The sequence below is a fragment of the Callithrix jacchus genome, chromosome 9 (assembly GCF_049354715.1).
Source record: "Callithrix jacchus isolate 240 chromosome 9, calJac240_pri, whole genome shotgun sequence".
Classification (NCBI taxonomy): Eukaryota; Metazoa; Chordata; class Mammalia; order Primates; family Cebidae; genus Callithrix; species Callithrix jacchus.
The window spans coordinates 100,547,905-100,566,103 of record NC_133510.1 but is presented as its reverse complement, the minus strand read 5'-3'; the positions used below and the strand labels follow the sequence as shown (position 1 = coordinate 100,566,103).

At 38.1% G+C, this 18,199-nt stretch overlaps 1 long non-coding RNA gene across 1 annotated transcript in view; it reads right to left on the bottom strand.

The window, feature by feature from the left end:
- Nucleotides 1-3,771: 3,771 nt before the first annotated feature.
- LOC118144466 (uncharacterized) overlaps nucleotides 3,772-18,199 on the bottom strand; it is a 210,879-nt gene continuing 196,451 nt past the window's right edge. Inside the window, exon 5 of the long non-coding RNA XR_008473938.2 lies at nucleotides 3,772-3,849. This is a non-coding gene — a long non-coding RNA (uncharacterized LOC118144466). The remainder of the gene's footprint in view (nucleotides 3,850-18,199) is intronic.

The following is an 18,199-nucleotide window of genomic DNA, read 5'->3' as shown; positions in this document are numbered from 1 at the left end:
TGTTCATTTTGCTTTCTGTTGTGTTCACTGATGGCCTGGTGTAATAATAAACACTATATATCCATTGGGCAAATGAATGAATGGATATTTTTAATGCAATATTTTTAAGCATTAAATTTAATGATATTTTTAAGTGCCAAAAGTGTGCAAATTCTCTTTATACATAGTTATGAATGAATTTCTAAGATATATTTCTAAGTAAAGAATGTATGATAGAGTGTATAAAGCATGCTACTATTCTGTGTAGAAAAATGAGAAGGAGGAGTGGAGCAGAAATAGGAGCAGGGCAGTGACGAGGAGAAGAGGGAGGGAAAATAAACACCTATTTGCATAGGCATAAATTATTCCTGGAAGTCTATATAAGGAACTGAAAAAACTTGATGACTTTAGGTAGGAAAAGCAAGGGAGTGAGGAGCAGAGACAGGAGGGAGACTGTTTATAATACAACCCTTTGTTTCTCTTGAATGTTAAGTATGAGACTCTTTCAATGACGCCATCTTCCAAAAAAATAAATAAATAATTTACCTGACCAAACAAAACTTTACAGGGAGAAACAGCTTAATATCAGTTCAACTAACACACACACCATACAAAAATATATTAAAACAAGTAAAATAAGATCTTGTCTTTTCTAAATTCTGGAATAGCAGAAAATGATTCCAGAAGATATTTGTGTGTTATATAATTGAATATATATTTCAGCACTTTTTTTTCCAATTTTTTTATTGCATTTTAGGTTTTGGGGTACATGTGAAGAACATGCAAGATTGTTGCGTAGGTACACACATGGCAGGTGATGTGATGCCTTCCTCCCCATCACCTATATCTGACATTTCTCCTCATGCTATCTCTCCCCAAGTCCCCACCCCCTGCTGTCCCTCCCCTATTTCTCCCCTATAGACCCCAGTGTGTGATGCTCCCCTCCCTGTGTCCATGTGTTCTCATTGTTCAACACCCACCTATGAGTGAGAACATGCGGTGTTTTTCTGTTCTTGTGTCAGTTTGCTGAGAATGATAACTTTAGTGGATTAATGAGTTTAAAATCCCTGAAACAACACTTCAAATTAGCTTTAGTGGACTTATGAGTTTTAGGCTATTTTGGAGTTTTGTTTTGTTTCTCTGCTTAGTGTCCAGTCCCCTTCCATGGTATATCCTTGATTTTTACTTTGAGGGACCAGCCTTCCTGTCTTTTTCTTGCTGAGTGTGCGTGATGGAGAGCATGACACAAGCATAACCAATTAAATGAATTCCACCCCCATACCACAGTTACTGATTCAGATACAAACCAATCAATGAAAACAACATTTAAGCCCAGCACTTTTGGTTGATCTCTTGAAAATGACTCTCTTTTATACTGGTCAGATATTGTATGAAAGTCCGAAGTAGACAGGGGTGACTAGTGGAACTGAGAATATACTCAATCATTGAAAGCACAACTAAAAAAAGGATCTTTGTTGACAACATTTAAGCCCGGAATCAAACCATACCTGAAGGTATACAATTCTACTCAGGGATTTTTTTTGGCTCATAGTAGCTAACAGCTTTTTTTCCTTATGCCATCTTGAGTAAGGTTATATGTTATACTACTTTTAACTGAAGAGCTGGAAGATGTAGTAGCCATTATTCTCCTGCCCTGTCAACCAACTGAGAAATTAGAAATCTTACCCAGTGTTACAAAGCTAGAATTGTTGAAACCAGGATTTGAATTTAGAATTCCGGTTAAATTCAAATTTGTATCTGGCTCCACAGCCCTCATTCTTCTGGGAACACCTTGAGAAAGAGAGAGAGCGAGAGAGAAAGAAAGAGAGAGAGAGAGAGAGAGAAAGAGAGAGAGAGAGAGAGAGAGCGAGAGAGAGAGAGCGAGAGAGAGCGAGCGCAAGAGAGAGCGAGAGAGCGTGAGCCTGTTTGCAGAAGCAATCGTATTATTGGACAACAACATCACAAATGAAAAGAGAGCAATAATTAAGAGGGAAAAATCACTGAATGGAGCTGATAAAATCCATAAGATAGGATAGTTACACAGTGTTAAACACCTAAGGGTTATTTCATATGCCCAGCAGTACTCTAACTGCTGAATGTATTTAAACAATCTTTTAGAATCGTTGAAGCCATCTTTTGTGGCTTCTCATACAGAATGTGCCAAAGACTTTTGTGTATGAGTAAAAGGGTGAGATTCATTGACGTTTTCTTCATGCTTTCCCCAAGTCCCTGAAGAATAGCAACATAAGAGATAAGCTAATGAAATATTTAATAATTTAAGTTATGACTTATTCTTTACAGCCAGTATGTCTTTTGACATTTTCTAAAAAGAAAAAGAAGTGAACAAAAAACTTGCCCCAGGATTCCAAACTGCAGGTGGCATCAAAGGTACTAAAACCAAGAGAAAGTTCCATTCATCAGCTTCCTGCTGGCCAAAAATTTCTTCTGATAAGAGCCTGTGGAAGATCACTGTAAGACACGGTCATCCACTTTTTCATACTGTTTTCCCGGGTGGCCAAAGAATTGATTTTCTGAAACATATTCTTAGAATTTTGTACACTAATAAGTGCTAGACAAACAAAAGGTATAATACTATAATTGCTCTCATTATACGAACAATGCAATTTAGAGGAATGAGTCTCAAGTAGGAGTGATTTTCCCCTCCAACAGACACCTGGCAATGTCTGGGGACACTTTTGGTTGTCACAGTTGCAGGGTGGGGGACTGTGTAGATACTGGCAACTGGTAGATAGAGACCAAGGATGCTGTTGTGGGAGGGTGCCCTAGAACTGTTGAAACCAGGATTTGAATTTAAGATTATTAGACTCCAAAATCATCATTCTTTCTATAATAATTTGATACCATTGAGATGTCATTGATAGCAGGACAGAGAGAGAGAGGGAACATATTGTTGGACAACAATATCACATATGAGAAAAGACCAGTAACTAAAGGGGCAAAAACCCCTAAACAAAGCTGAAATGCACAAGACAACCTCCCACATCCAAGAATTTCTGGCACAAAATGCTAATAATGACAAGGTTGAAAATCCCTTGTTTAGAGGAAGTGCAGCATTTTTTTTTGTGTTGCCATGATGTCATTTTGTGTATGTGTGTGTGTGTGTGTGTAGGTGTGTGTGTTTGTGTGTGTGTGTAGGGGAAGGAGGATTTGTAGATTTAGTATAACTCCTCAGACACCTACTAAGAATTCAAGTTTTTAAAGCTAAACTCATCAGCCTAACTGAGGTCAGCATTTTGCCAATCAAGTCATTGTCACCCTATCACAATTTCAGGATATGCTTACAAAAGGAAAACCAGATGTTTATGCAGAAAAGATGATTTCAGTAGCATATATAAGATTAGCTTCAAGTCCGAGTCATTAAGATATCTCCAGGTGGTCTTTTTGGTTGCTGCAATTTGGGGCAACCTCTTTTCATCATTTTGGAAGTATTGTCACATCTCTGGGATATGGTTTTGTCCTATCCCCAATTTCAGCACCTGTTTATCTGACAAGAATGAAAATGACTCTCTTTAAGCCTACATTACTATGCACTAATTTCTTAAGACTGTCTTTCTTTCTCATACATTATGTCTCCACTCATCACCATTAATAGGTAAGAAATCTTCCAAACCACCTGTGGCCATGCTGCAACACATCTTGAGAGGCTCTTAGAGAATGTATTTTAAATAAACTCATTAGAAATGCATATAATCAAAAAACATGCTTAAAGGAAACAGAAATCCTAAATAAATAATGGGTCTACTAGCAAAACTTTCCCCCTTTCTCACAAACCTGAAAGTTTCTTCCTATGCAGTTGGAGGGTGGCGGTGAGAAAATGTCCCATAGTTGCTGTCCATCACGGAGACTCCACTGAAGGAAAAGATCATTCCGAAAATAAATTATGAATATTCATTACTTTCTAGTCAAGTCTGAATATTACAGCTTACTGAGATAGTTTAGTGATAAATGTGATTCAGACTTACTGTTTTAAAAAATTAACAATTCAGAAGAAAACGGAGTAAAAAAAGAAACAAAAAGAAAAAAGAACTTGCTTTACCTAGCTCCTGTAGTTTCTGCCTTCATTAAAAGAAATCAAGTTAATAGTTTATTGTGAATCCTCCCATATCCATCTCCATTTCATAGTCTTTCATTCAGCAAATGTTTAGGGAGTACCTACTATGTATGTGGGTTCTGGGTTTATAATAGTGGACAGATCAGACATGATTCCTGCCTTTAGGTACCTTATATTTTAGTGAAGAAAGGAAATAGAGAAAAATAATTTCAGATTAACATACGAATAAAACCATTTTGAATCATGAACAGCCCAAGGAAGGAAATAAACCCAACACTGAAACAGAGAATATTGTGTGGGGCTCCCACACTGGCTAAAGGGCTCTGAAAGTGCTCTAGAGAAGCCAAACCCTCAAGGATAAGAAAAGGCAAGTGTAGAAGGGAGAGAAAAGTTCTGTAATCCTTTTTTTTCACTTAATGTATAATAGATGTCTTTCTGTTAATTCCTAAAGGTCTATTATTTCTTTTAATTAATAATCACTGAAAGCCCTGTCTACGGGTCAGTCCTGTGCCCTGAAGATAAAACTGTGAGCAATATCTTTGCCTTCACTGAACTTACAGTCTAATGGTAGAGTTTAGATACATCAGATTAACATTAATGAATGCACAATATTCCATATGATAATGCAGTAAATATTTTCGTAGTCATGCACCTAGGGATGGGTGTTTTGGTTGTTCCCAGTTTTTCACTCTTAAGTATTTTTCAATGCTTCTGAGGACATCTTTGTTCATATATGACTGCACATTTTTGTAGACACTTCTTAACAATGTGTTTACTATGTGACAGCACAATTGTTAATGTGTCATTCATAGAATTCTCACATTCTTATTTTAAGGTGTGTAAAGTTTTCATCCCACTTTATAAATATGGAGTCAATAACACAGATTTGTTGAGAAACTTATTCAAGGCTGTAAGATAGTAAGTGACAGAAGATAAGTATCTGAATATAAAAATAAATACTTTAGTATCTGCTATACTTCCTCCCAAGGGCTAGAGTCCTAGATTTTGTTTTCTGGCTACAAAAAATAATATGTGCTTACTATTTTGCATTTAATAAATACAAATATAAGCATTTTTTAAATTTGCCTTTTTTTTTTTTTTAGACATAGGGTCTTACTTTGTGGCCCAGGCTGGGATGTAGTGGGGCCATCATAGCTTACTACAACCTCTAGCTCCTGGGCTCAAGCCATCCTCCCACCTCAGCCTCTCAAGTAGTTATGACTACAGGCACGCATCACTATGCTGGGGTTAATTTTAAAATTATTTTGTAGAGACAGGGTCTTGCCATCTTACCCAGACTGGTCTTGAACTCCTAGGCTTAAGTGATTGTCTGCTTTGGCCTCCCAAATTGCTGGGATTAAGGCATGAGCTACTGTGCCTGGCCAAACTTGACTTCTTTCACAGTAATATGCAATAAAAACATCTTTTGTCATTAAAGCCGTTCAGAAAGAAAAAATAGCTAAAAGCAAAGTCATGTTCATAAAAGAGCCTGATTAGTGCATTCAACAAAAAGAATGTCCTAAAAAGTATTCTTGTTTTCCGTATCTTGACCACTCCCTGGACAGAAACTGGTAGACCAGTTGTATATGGAACTCCACAAGCTCCCTACAATGAATGAGTACTTAGGGTTTGGGGATTTCTGTCCTCTCTACAAATGGTTTTCCAGCTGTACCATTTGGAGACTGTAAGCTTGTTGCACATTCCCCAGGAAGCACCACAAGCAAAAACAATGATCCCCAAATCCTTCCAGAATGTAGATCAGTGTCCCAAGTCCTCAGAATCCAGGGCATGACCTGGAAGTTCTAGTGCACTGGTAGCAGCACAGAATAAGAGGTAAAGGACCTCTGGAATCAGACAGCTCTGGAGTCAGATAGACTACATTCAAAGGTGTATGACTTTGGACAAATGCATTTTGGTTTTCTCAAATGTGAAAAGGGGATAATATTAGAGCTTATCCAAAGTTGTTAGCAGTAATTCTAAGTAGTTATTATTTAATATATTTTTTTCCTTTCTTGAGACAGAATCTCACTGTCATCCAGGCTGGAGTGCAGTGTGGTGCAATTTCAGCTCACTGCAACATCCTCCTCCCAGGCTCAAGTGATTCTCATGCCTCAGCCTCCCAAGTAGCTGTAACTACAGGTGTGTGTCACCATATCTGGCTAATTTTTGTATTTTTAGTAGAGGCAGGGTTTTACCATGTTGCCCAGGCTTGTCTTGAACTCCTGACCTGACCTCAAGTGATCCACCTGCCTCAGCCTTCCAAAGTGCTGGGATTATAAGCATCAGCCACCATACCTGGCCATTATTTAATATCTTTAAAGCACTTAAGACAGCACTGCCAGAGTAAGCACTTAATAAATGTTAATTATTGTGTTATAAAGTTACTTTCAAGTTTCTCTAAGATTTCTTTCTTAGTTTCAAGATAAATAATGGAAGATACTACCAGCAGATAAACATAAATGAACAAAAGAGAAAACCTCAAAGAGCCAGTTACCAATGGCTTTTTACATTAGACAACAAATTAGAATTAGAGTGATATTTTTCTTTTTCCTTTTGATTTCCTGTGTTTTCTAAATTGTCTTTACCGAATGTGTTATTTTTTAAATGTCAGGAAAAAGTACATTAATTTATTTCTAAACAGTTTTTACCAGTTCAACTAGATGACAAAAAATTGAATGTTCAAGCCCAGATTCTGGAAATAAATATTAGAAATGTATTCCTGGTGACTTATTCTTAAGTTACTTCACTTTTCTTGACTTTTAGCTATTGCCATTGTGATTGTGAACATCATCATCATCCTTAACACCAAATGCTTTTACTCTTGGTGATACCTCAGATAAGCAAGGCAATTCTAATGTCAACTACACGTGTTTATACTCAATTTCCTCATCTACCACATGGGGTTACTAATATCTGTTCCACCAATACCAACACTCTGTAAAACAATAAATTAATACAAAATATTACAATGCAGTAATGAGATTAACATGAAGACATATATTAGGAAAACATGTAATTATGACTTTCATTATTACATTTTAAATTATTTTACTCTGACAAAGTAAAAAAGAATTCCTACCCCACCTGAGAAATAAGAAAATGAAGGCACAGAGCATTTGCAATAGTTTATCAACTTACGCATTGCACAGTGGTCCAGACTAACCTAAAATTCAGTGTCTTGATGCCCAATCAGTGCTCAGCAGTCTCTTAGTACATTTATCTGCCTTATTCCAAATGGATCCTGCTCCAGCAACTGAGAGCTCTATACCTCTGCTGGTTGCAGTCATAGTCCACAGCAAGTCTTGGAACCCTGAGGAATTTTTAGAACCCTTTACACATGAAGTAAAGTCTTAATTACCTTTTCAGTTCAACCATGCCAAAAGACAAACTGAAAAGGTTTAGAGAACGTGGTGAGAAGCAAGGCATTGCCTATAACTGTTCATTGTTTCCCTGGTAACTATACCCCTCAATGTTCTTTGAAATATCAAGGTGCTAACTGTTAAAGAGAGAGACTTCTAATATAGGTTCAAAAGTAAAATAGGATATAAAACTGAGGATAGAAAAATAAATAGGTTGATAGATGGACAGTCATAGACATAGTGAAATCTCAACTTCAACTTCTTCCTCCAACTCCATCCAACCCTGAGGGTTTAATTACCAGAGCAGAGGTTGTTAGAAGCAGCCAGGCTACAATTTGAATGGTTTGCTGCTTAGAAATTTCTTTTGCTGGATATCCTAAGCCATCACTCTTAAGTTTAAACTTTCACAGATCCCTAGAACATGGACGCACCATTGAACCCATTGTTAAACCTATGGTGTAATCCACCTCCCTGCCTGCTTGTCAGATAAACCCAGGCTTGAGAAATTCAATCTATGCTGTGATTCCAACCAGAGGTACTGGTTCAAATGAAGCATAGGAGACAGTTTTCTGGAAGGTTCTAGGGACAAAGGTGATCTATCTTTCTGAGAGGGCCAAGGTTTTCTCTTTCGATCAGATATGATACATAAATATAAAGCCTAATACTGCCAACGCATCCTGCCACCATGTGAGAAGTCAGTCTTAGGAAGAAGCTAGCAGTATAGAAAGATGGAAAAGAAAGAAAGACCTTTATGACATGAATGAACAGCTGAATCAAACTAACCCTGAAATTGACTGACACACTCTTAGATTTTCCAATCACAGAAGCCAACAGATCTTCATCATTTAAACCAGTTTACATTTTCTGTTTCTTGGAGTCAGACACTTGGGTATATAACATCTATGTGACTATACAGTGAGAAGTCCCACTTCATTAATACCCTCAATTTGTAAGCCATTGCTCCATTAAGAGTAACTTCCCAATTGAATTATTTCTGCAAGATTTTCTTTTGACAAAATAAATAGGGACTGGATGAAATAATCTCTATAACAACCTCCCAGATCTAAAAACGTAGGCTTCTTTGAAAATTCAAACTATAATTACAGGAGATTTTTGAATTTTAGATACTGCAAACTTAAGCTTCAGGTGTTTTGTGAAGCTATTTGCTTTATGACCAACTCCCTCAATTTAGAGAAAATTCTGCCAGTTGTGATTTTAAGCATATTTGTAGCCTTCAAAAGTGGAGAAAATAAACTTTAATTCTAGCAAGAGGGATGCGAAATGTAGACAAAGCTCATTAGCCTTGTCAGACATTTGATAAATAATTATAAACTGCAACTGTGGTAAGATGTGTGCATAAAGCCAAACTTTGATCTCTTTGGAAAACAAATGTTCCTGAAACAATTTAAAACTTTAATCACACTTAATGTGTCTCCAAGTATAGAATACATAAATGTTCTCTTGATTCTGCCTGAATCTGGATTATTTTCCACATGTTTTTTAGTTAAGAAGAAGACTTACCATAGACTGCATTTAAATAATAAGCTAAGTAGTTGGGGACTAATAAACAAAATGTTTGTCACACACTAAGTGAATTCTTTTCCACATTAACACTGTTGTTAGACTGTAGAAAGATTAAGGAAACCAAAGAAATAAACTTATTAGCTTTTAATGATTATAAAAAACTGATACCAGAGCTTTAAATTGCTTTTCAAAGTCTAGATTCTATTTCTGTAATCGATGTTCTAACTAAGCATTCATCATTATGAAGACAAATCCTGTAAGTCATACACATATCTCTGTCTCCCTCTGACAGACATTGATTTAGAAAGGAAAGACTAGATCCAACCTCCAGGAAACAGCTGTTCTCCTTAGATAAGGAAATCATTGAACTGGCTTTTAATATTGTAAGAGAAAGGAGAGAGAAAAAGGAAAAGAGAGAAATTTACTACAGGAGCAAACAACAAAAAATCGGAACTACCTAGATGACACAACACAATTTATAATTCACAGAACATAATTATCACATCTCTTCATAGCTGACTTTAAACTACAGGTTATGTTTTCTCCCAAAGCAAAATGGCCAGCCTTGCCATTGATAGCAAAATAAAACATTCTGAGAAAACTCGGGTGCCATGAAAAGGTTAAAAGAGAACTGTTGAAATCTTGAGACCTAATGAAGCTGCAATACCTGACAGGCCACTCTTGAAAGCACAGGTAGCTTGAAGAACATTAAATATCAAGGAAAATGTTTCATTTCCCTCTTAAATAACAAGTCCACATTGAAGAATGCTTAATACATACACATGCACAAGACTATCAGAATTCATGAAAATTTCCCAAGGTATTCAATGATGGAATACTATTTGAACAAACTTCAGAAATTTTAGAAATGAAGGTACACTTTATTTTGGTTGCCAGGAATGCTCTCCTTTTAAGAAATTTAAATTAGATTCTCCTTTTCTCTGTTGCTTCAGTCAAAGTCTCTACTGGAACCTTCAAAATTTCAACATTAAAAGAAAAATCATATCTCAGATCCTTGTTCTCACACCGAAAAAAAGAGAAAGCATATTATTTCTTCTGTATTTGGAACTAAATACTGCCTTAAAAACGAAAATATGCATTAAGAAAAGACTGCGTCGGAACAATTCAAGATGGCTGATCGCTAACATCTAGAGATTGCAGCTCCCAGTGAAACCGCAGAGAATGAGAGGATGCCACACTTTCAGACAAATTTTGGTCGCTCACGGAGCAGAAGATTCCAAGTGGAGGAGCCACACGGGTTGCCAGCGCAACTCTTGTGGCTGGCGCAGCAGCTCTTGGTGCAGAGTAAATGGGACTGGTTCCCCTTCTGACCAATATTTGGAGCTCCAGGAAGGCAGAGCTGCCTATTACAGACTCAACAAGGAAGCCAGACTGGAGATTCCCAGACAGAAAAGCATCATCAGTCTTAACACTGCTGTTTTGGCCAGCGCAGTGGGTTGCTCATATTTCGGCCCTGGGAATTAACATCTTGGATGTCCACTCAGAGACCTAATTTGAAAGTTGGTAATTACAAAGATGACAGGTGGATAAATTTACAGTGATGGGAAGAAACCAGCATAAAAAGGCTGAGAATACTCAAAATCAGAATGCCTCTCCCTCTAAAGAGGATCACAGTTCCTCATCAACAAGGGAACAAGGCTTGATGGAGAACAAGCGCATCCCATTAACAGAATCAGGCTTCAGAAGATGGATAATAAGAAACTTCTGTGAGTTAAAAGAACATGTAGCCCAATGTAAAGAAACTAAGAACTTTGAAAAAAGATTTGATGAAATCCTAATGAGAATAGACAACTTAGAGAGGAATATAAGTGAATTAATGGAACTGAAGAATACAATGCAGGAACTCTGAGAAGTATGCACGGGTTTAAACACTTGAATTGTTCAAGCAGAACAAAGGATATCAGAGGTCGAAGTCCAACTTAATGAAAGAAAATGAGAAGACAAGATGAGAGAAAAACAGATAAAAAGGAATGAGCAAAGTCTCCAAGAAATGTGGGACTATGTGAAAAGACCAAATTTACGTTTGATAGGTGTACCTGAATGCAATGGAGAGAATGATTCCAAGCTGGAAAATATTCTTCAGGATATTATTCAGAAAAATTTTCCTAAACTAGCAAAGCAGGACAATATTCAGCCCCAGGTAATACAGAGAACACCACAAAGATATTCCTCAAGAAGAGCAACCCCAAGGCACATAATCATTAGATTCACCAGGGTTGAAATGAAGGAGAAAATACTAAGGGCAGCCAGAGAGAAAGGTCAGCTTACCCACAAAGGCAAGCCTATCAGACTTAGAGCAGATCTCTCAGCAGAAACTCTACAAGCCAGAAGAGAGTGGGGGCCAATATTCAACATCCTTAAAGAACAGAACTTTCAGCCCAGAATTTCATATCCAGCCAAACTAAGCTTCACAACTGAAGGAAAAATAAAATCTTTTATGAACAAGCAAGTACTCAGAGATTTTATTACCACCAGGTCTGCTTTATAAGAGCTTCTGAAAGAAGCATTACACATAGAAAGAAACAACCAGTATTAGCCTTTCTAAAAATATGCCAAAAAGTAAAGAGCATCAACATAAAGAAGAATTTACATCAACGAATGGATAAAACAGCCAGTTAACATCAAATGGCAGTAATCCTAAATTTAAATCGACTAAATCCCCCAATCAAAAGATACAGCCAAAACCCAATGGTATGCTACATCCAGATCCATTTCACATGCAAGGATACACAAAGACTCAAAACAAAGGGATGGAGATTTACTAACCAAATGGAGAGCAAAAATAAATAAATAAATAAAAAGCAGGAGTTGCAATTCTCATATCTGATAAAATAGATATTAAAGCAACAAAGATATAGTGGTAAAAGGATAAATGCAACAAGAGCAAACGGTCATAACACCCAGATACATAGAGACTTAGACTCAATGAGACAGAAAATTAATAAGGATATCAAGGACTCAAACTCAGATCCGGAACAAGTAAACTTAATAAATGTTTATAGAGCTCTGCACTTTAAATACACAAAATATACATTCTTGTCAATACCACATCACACCTACTTATAGGTTTAAATGAAATATTGATTGGCCATTATTAATACCTATTTTTTTTAGAATAAAGCAACATTTCCGTTCTCTCTCTCCCTTTTTCTTCCTCTTTCTTCCCCTCCTTCACTCCTTCTTTTTCTTTCCTTCTCTCAAAAAAAGAAGAAATCAACTTGTAGACCTCTAGATCCAGGTTGGCAATGTCTCTCTCATTGCCTGATTTCCTTCCTTCCCTTCTCTCCCTCCTTCCCTCCCTCCCTTCCTCCTTTCCTCCCTTTCTGCCTTCCTACCTTCCTTCCTTCCTACAAAAAGAAAAAAAAAAGACTGCGTCAAGTCTCTCAGCTCTGTTTTAGCAATAAATTTCCTTGGTCAACAATTTTTTTTAAGAACTGGAGAATATGGAGGTGACTTCTCTTTCTTAAAACTACAAAAATGCTTTGAGGCTCTGTGAAGGGAGGTGTCCACTGAGTAAACGAAAGAAGATACTTAGAAATTTTTAATTAGCTTGTCAATGGGTCCTCACGTTGCATGAAGTACCAGAGCAGATTTAAATTCTGTGTCATGGTATTCAATCTCAGTATACATTTTGTTTTCTTATAACCAAAAGTAGTTTTAGGAAATGTATTCGTAGGATTAAATAAACCAACTGCTAATTTTCAATTAGCACAATTCCCTCATGGAGGCATTCACCAGCATGGAGAATACAAACCTGAAGACAATCCCTCAAATCCTTGTTTGGGGGGATTAAAATGCATTATATGATTTAAAAGAATAGGTTTAGCCTTCTAATTGTATTTACTCTGCCCTAATACTAAAATGAGTTTGCTTTTCTAGGCCACACATCAATGGTAACCTGGTATTTAAAAAATAATAATAAATGTTATAAATAAATACAAACTGGCTAACACTTATTTTTAGAGAGAATTATAAATGTGTAATCTATCCTTATGTTTTATTGAAAACAAATATAACATTAGAATGCATGATTAGTGGCAGAGTAGTAATAAAATCATCCATAATCTGGCCATGCAAATACAATTACTATATTTGCATTCAAAATTACAGATCAGGCTGGGTGTAGTGGCTCACACCTATAATCCCAGCACTTTGGGAGGCCAAGCCAGGAGGATTGCTTAAGGCCAGGAGTTTGATACCAGCCTGGGCAACAGAATGAGATCACTGTCTCTACAAAAAACAAAATAAAAACATTAGCTGGGAGTGGGAGTGATGGCACATGCCCATATTCCTAGCTCCTTAAGAGGCTGAGGCAGAATTGCTTGAGCCCAGGAGTTTGAGGCTGCGGGGAGCTAGGATCACACTGCTGCACTCCAGCCTGGGCACAAAGTGAGACCCTATCTCTAAAAAAAAAAAAAAAAAAATTAAAGTAAATAAATAAAATAAATTGCAGTCATTTTCCGTGTGCATTCTTAATTCTTATACATCCTTTCTTTTTGAAAGAGAAACCCAGAAACAGAGCAGGAAAGAGTTGGGGTGGGTAATGAGAGAAAGAAAGAAAAATAAGGGAGCCACAGATAATGAAAGAGAAGGAGATGGGAGAGAAGGAAAAACGAAGAGACTGAGTAGAAGCAAGAGAGACCAAGAGGAAACAAGAGGCAAGGGAGATCTCCAAAAAGAGGCTAAAAAAGCCTTCTATTGAACATTTCTTAAAAGTCTGGAAGTAGATAGACCAGAGTTGCTATGGGAGCTCTTAGCTTTCTACTCCACCATCCCAGCACATGGCTTCAGCAGCAAGATCATGTCTTCTTTAGATTGTGCCAACAATCGCATACAAGTTGTAAGCCTGAAGAAGGAGGAAAAGGAGGACAGGGAGGAGGTACCTGCTAGTGGAATCAGCTCCCTTTAAACTGGGATTCACATGCAACACTTTCTCTTGTATCCCATTGGCCAGCACCCAGTCAAAGGCACACAGATCTATAAAGGCACACGTGGCTATAAAACAGGTTGGGGATGCAGTCCAAAATTGAGCAGTACTCCAGTGAACTTCAGAATACTGTTACTATACACAAAGGGGAAAATTGAGCAGTGGCTTCCCCTGCACTAAAAATTTTTAGTTAGCAGTAGTGCTGTATGCACTAGAAAATAGCAAGCTGGATCCACATCATCTCTGATGAAATCCTGGCTCATCCCCTTATGAGCCCTGTGACCTTGTGCAAGATTTGTGCTCCGTTGTTATAAGGCTTACGTGAATTCATACATGTAAAGCACTTGGAATGGTGCCTGGCACACAGCAAATGCTCAAGATATGCTAATTAGTAACAGTTTATTTTCTAATGTTAGTTTATTCTCAAAACAATGGTTTGGTGCTTCCTGTAATTAGGTACATTTTAAATATGTGTGAAGAAATAACTTAGTTTTTAGAAAATTTCTTTTGGATCTTAGCTGTGTTTGTCTATTTGGTAAGAAACTTCTAAAACTTCCTTGTCATTTAAAATTTGACAGGTTTTTAAATTCCTGCCAGTGGTAACATTGTGTGATTCTGTGATTGCTTTATCTTTTTTATATGAGAGATTAGCTAGGGCTGCATCACTCCTTAATGCCCCAGGGTTATGTAACATTTGAAAATTGCGTTTATATCACGTTGCTGATACTTTTTCAAAAATGTCAAGTCCACTTTTTTATAATTGAGTTTGGGTCTAGTGGGAATAATGCTCTTGAGGAGAGAGAGAGAGAAACAGAGGGAAAGAAAGAGCATGTTAGGAAAAAAATCCTTCAGAAATAAAAAGGTTAACCCCTGTTACCAACTCATGAATGATTCTTATGAACTGTGAGCCACTGATCAATAGCCCTGCTGTGGTCTTTGGCTTTTGGCTAGGCAGGCCCACTCTTCATCTAAGGATGCAGCAATAAAACCAGCAATTTGCTTAGCACATTTCCTTCCATGTCTCTCTTTTCCCATCCACAGCTCAAGGAGTGCATTATTCCCATTTCAACCATGAGAAAATCCAAAGCTGAGGACGCCTAGACCACCAGCCTGAAACCTCAAAATGGTGAGTGGCTAAGTCAGACACAAATTCCACACAGCCTCTTCAAATAAACCCCATCCTATGTAGAACTTTACTAATTTCATTAAACTCCTAAAAATGGATTTGAAAGGATTGAGCAGTTTCAGAAAAAGATATGCAGCCAGTGGAGGGCAACTTTTATCTTTCACTATAGGATGTGCAAGGGTTTGAAGAGACAGGTGAATCTTTCCATTTGCAGAACTGGTTTGCCAATGACGTCAGCGTGTATCTATCAGCATGTAGATATGCAGAGGGGATTGGAGGGTTTGTTTTCAGAAGGGAAGGGGACTATCTTGTTTTGGTTCAAGGAAGAAGACTGTATTGTTGTTTCATGTTTGCGTTGTGCATAAGTGTGCATATGTGTATGTATGTGTGTGGGAGGCAGTGGTTTGGGATACCAAAGAGAGATAAATGAAGCAGATGGCAGAGAGGTTGGCATGACATCTAAGGGGTACTAGCTGAAGGGCACACTTTCAAGTTTTCCTGACAGAAGGTATAATCAGGTCTAGAGGCTGAAGAGCCAGAGACAGCAAAACTAAAGGCATCAGCAATGCTGCTTTTAGGAGATATATACCAAGCATACTGTTCTAATCAAATCTCCAAAAGAAAGGATTCTATTGATTAGGAAGTGTGGGTGTATGATGATGTCTTCAACAGGTTTGTAGAGGTCCTACTATATATTCAGTAGATTTGTTGAGGACTCATGTATTCAAAAGGTTTGTTGAGGACCTACTACATTATACCCAAGTGTGAGACACTGCCATCTGGGCTTGGCATTAGGTTTTCAAAAAATGCTAGACTTGGGAATATCAGTGCTCTGGGTCTAGGGGTAGTCATTGTCCCTGCACTTCAGTCACTTCAGTCAATCTAGAAGGCACTAACCACAGACGTAGAATTCTCTATAGGAAAAAGGCATAACCATAAGTGATATTTAGATATAACTGGAGCTACAGTGATCAGTACCACCCTTTATAATTGCTCTAAACAAACAAGTATGTGGAACAGGGAAGACAGAGGGGTTACTAAGGACAATCTGTCAGCAGAGCTCCCCTGCCTTTTGAATAACAATAAAAATATAATAACAATAATCAATCACACAATCAATGCTTTTATATATGCTTACAGTGTCAGTGCCTGTTCTCAGTGCTCTGTGTGCCTGACTCATTTAATCCTCCCAATGTCCCTTTGAATGATGAACTATACAAAGGAGGATCGGTGGGAAGGCATCACCTCCTCAATTCTCTCTTCTCCTACCATTATGAAGCCTATGGGACAGATAAAGACACATGACACATAGCAGTTAAGTAACTTGCCCGAGGTCACACACCTTATAAGCAGAGAGCTGGGATTTGAACCAACCACAAATAAAATTGGGTTAAATCACATGTCACATGTAGTGAGACAGCCTCATCCCTACTGATCTCTCCAGAAATTTTGGAGGCAGAGTGGCAGCTTATATATTTCCTCATCAGCTCTAGCTCCAATGTCATGCTTTTGCTGAATGATTTCATTTCATATGTTGTCTTATAATCCCTGATACATATTCCTTGTACTGTACCACAATACACAAATGTACTACACAACTCCATTTTAAAATATATATATTCACTCACAATATTCATAAGAGTCCCAGAATTAGCAGAGCAATTTTGAAGGAATTTTAAGACAAAAATTAGATTTATGAGAAAAATTAGTTTTTCAATCCTATTATGCTTGTAATTAGGAATTATAATTACAAAACAGCTCTCGAGGGGAAGATGGGCAAAAGGAAGCTTCTCTGGAGTGCAGCTACCACTGAGTGAGACAGAACTAGAATAATGTCCACGTGTCCAAGCAAGGTACCAGCTTTATTTTAAAGGGACTGGTTGAATAGCGGGCCTAACTCCCCAAAAAGGCAGCAAAAACAGCCCAAAGACATCCAGCTGAGGCACTGCCCGACCTGGAAATTGCATCAGGCATTCAGGATCAGTGGGAAGGCATCACCTCCTCAGTTCTCTGACTCAGATAGAGCAATTCACTCTGAGACTTTGGCAGCACACAGACGAGCAAAAATGCTACCTGGCAGAGAACTACCTGGAGTCACACACCCAGGAAACAGCCCAGGCCGGCAGCCCCAGCCAGACCAGTGCCTTGTTAGTGCAGACCAGGGTGGATTTGGACTACTACCGAGAGAGCTTGCAGAAAGGAACTGCTCATCTCACAGAAGGGAGAGTTGAAAGCCGGGAGCGGGATACTACCAGAGAAGCCCCTCCCAACAAGATCCAGCAAAAAGAGGCCCTCTCCTGGGAGAGTTTCGCAGTTAACACATACTCCACCTGGGAACGGCGCTTGGCAGAGTGAAAGAGCCCACCATTAGGAAGGCAGCGCTAACCCCACCAATATGAAAACCAGGCGAAGAATAAACAGCAGCGTGGCTGAGACCCAGGCAGCCCAGAATCTCCTCCACAGGCAGACAAAGGGCAGACTGTCTCAAGTGGCACACTAACACCTGTGTTTAAAAATAAAAAGCCTCATAGAGGAGAAATAACCCCAACTTTAACAGAAAAGACGTCCACTAAGAGAAGATAGGAAGAAACCAGTGCAAAAAGGATGAAAACATCAAAGTCCAGGACGCCTCTCCTCCCCAGAGAGATCACAACGACTCACCAGTATAGCAACAAAACAGGTCAGAAAATGATTTTTGACAAGCTGACAGAAGCAGGTTCAGAAGATGGGTAATAACAAACTTCGCTGAGCTAAAAGAACATGTTTTAACCCAATGCAAAGAAACTAAGAACCTTGAAAAAAGATTAGATGAAATGCTAACTAGAATAATCAGCCTAGAGAAGAACATAAATGACTTGATGGAGCTGAAAAACACAGCAGGAGAACTTCGTGAAGCATACACAAGTTTCAATAGCCAAACAGATCAAGCAAAAGAAAGGATATCAGAGATTGAAGATCAATTCAATGAAATAAAAAGAGAAGGCAAGAAAAGAGGAAAAAGAGTGAAAAGAAATAAACAAAGCCTCCAAGAGGTATGGGATTATGTGAAAAGACCTAATCTATGCTTGATCGGTGTACCTGAAGAGGACGGGGAAAATGAATCCAAGCTGAAAAACACTCTTCAAAATATTATCCAGGAGAACTTCCCCAACCTAGCAAAGCAGGCCAAATATTCAAACGCAGGAAATACA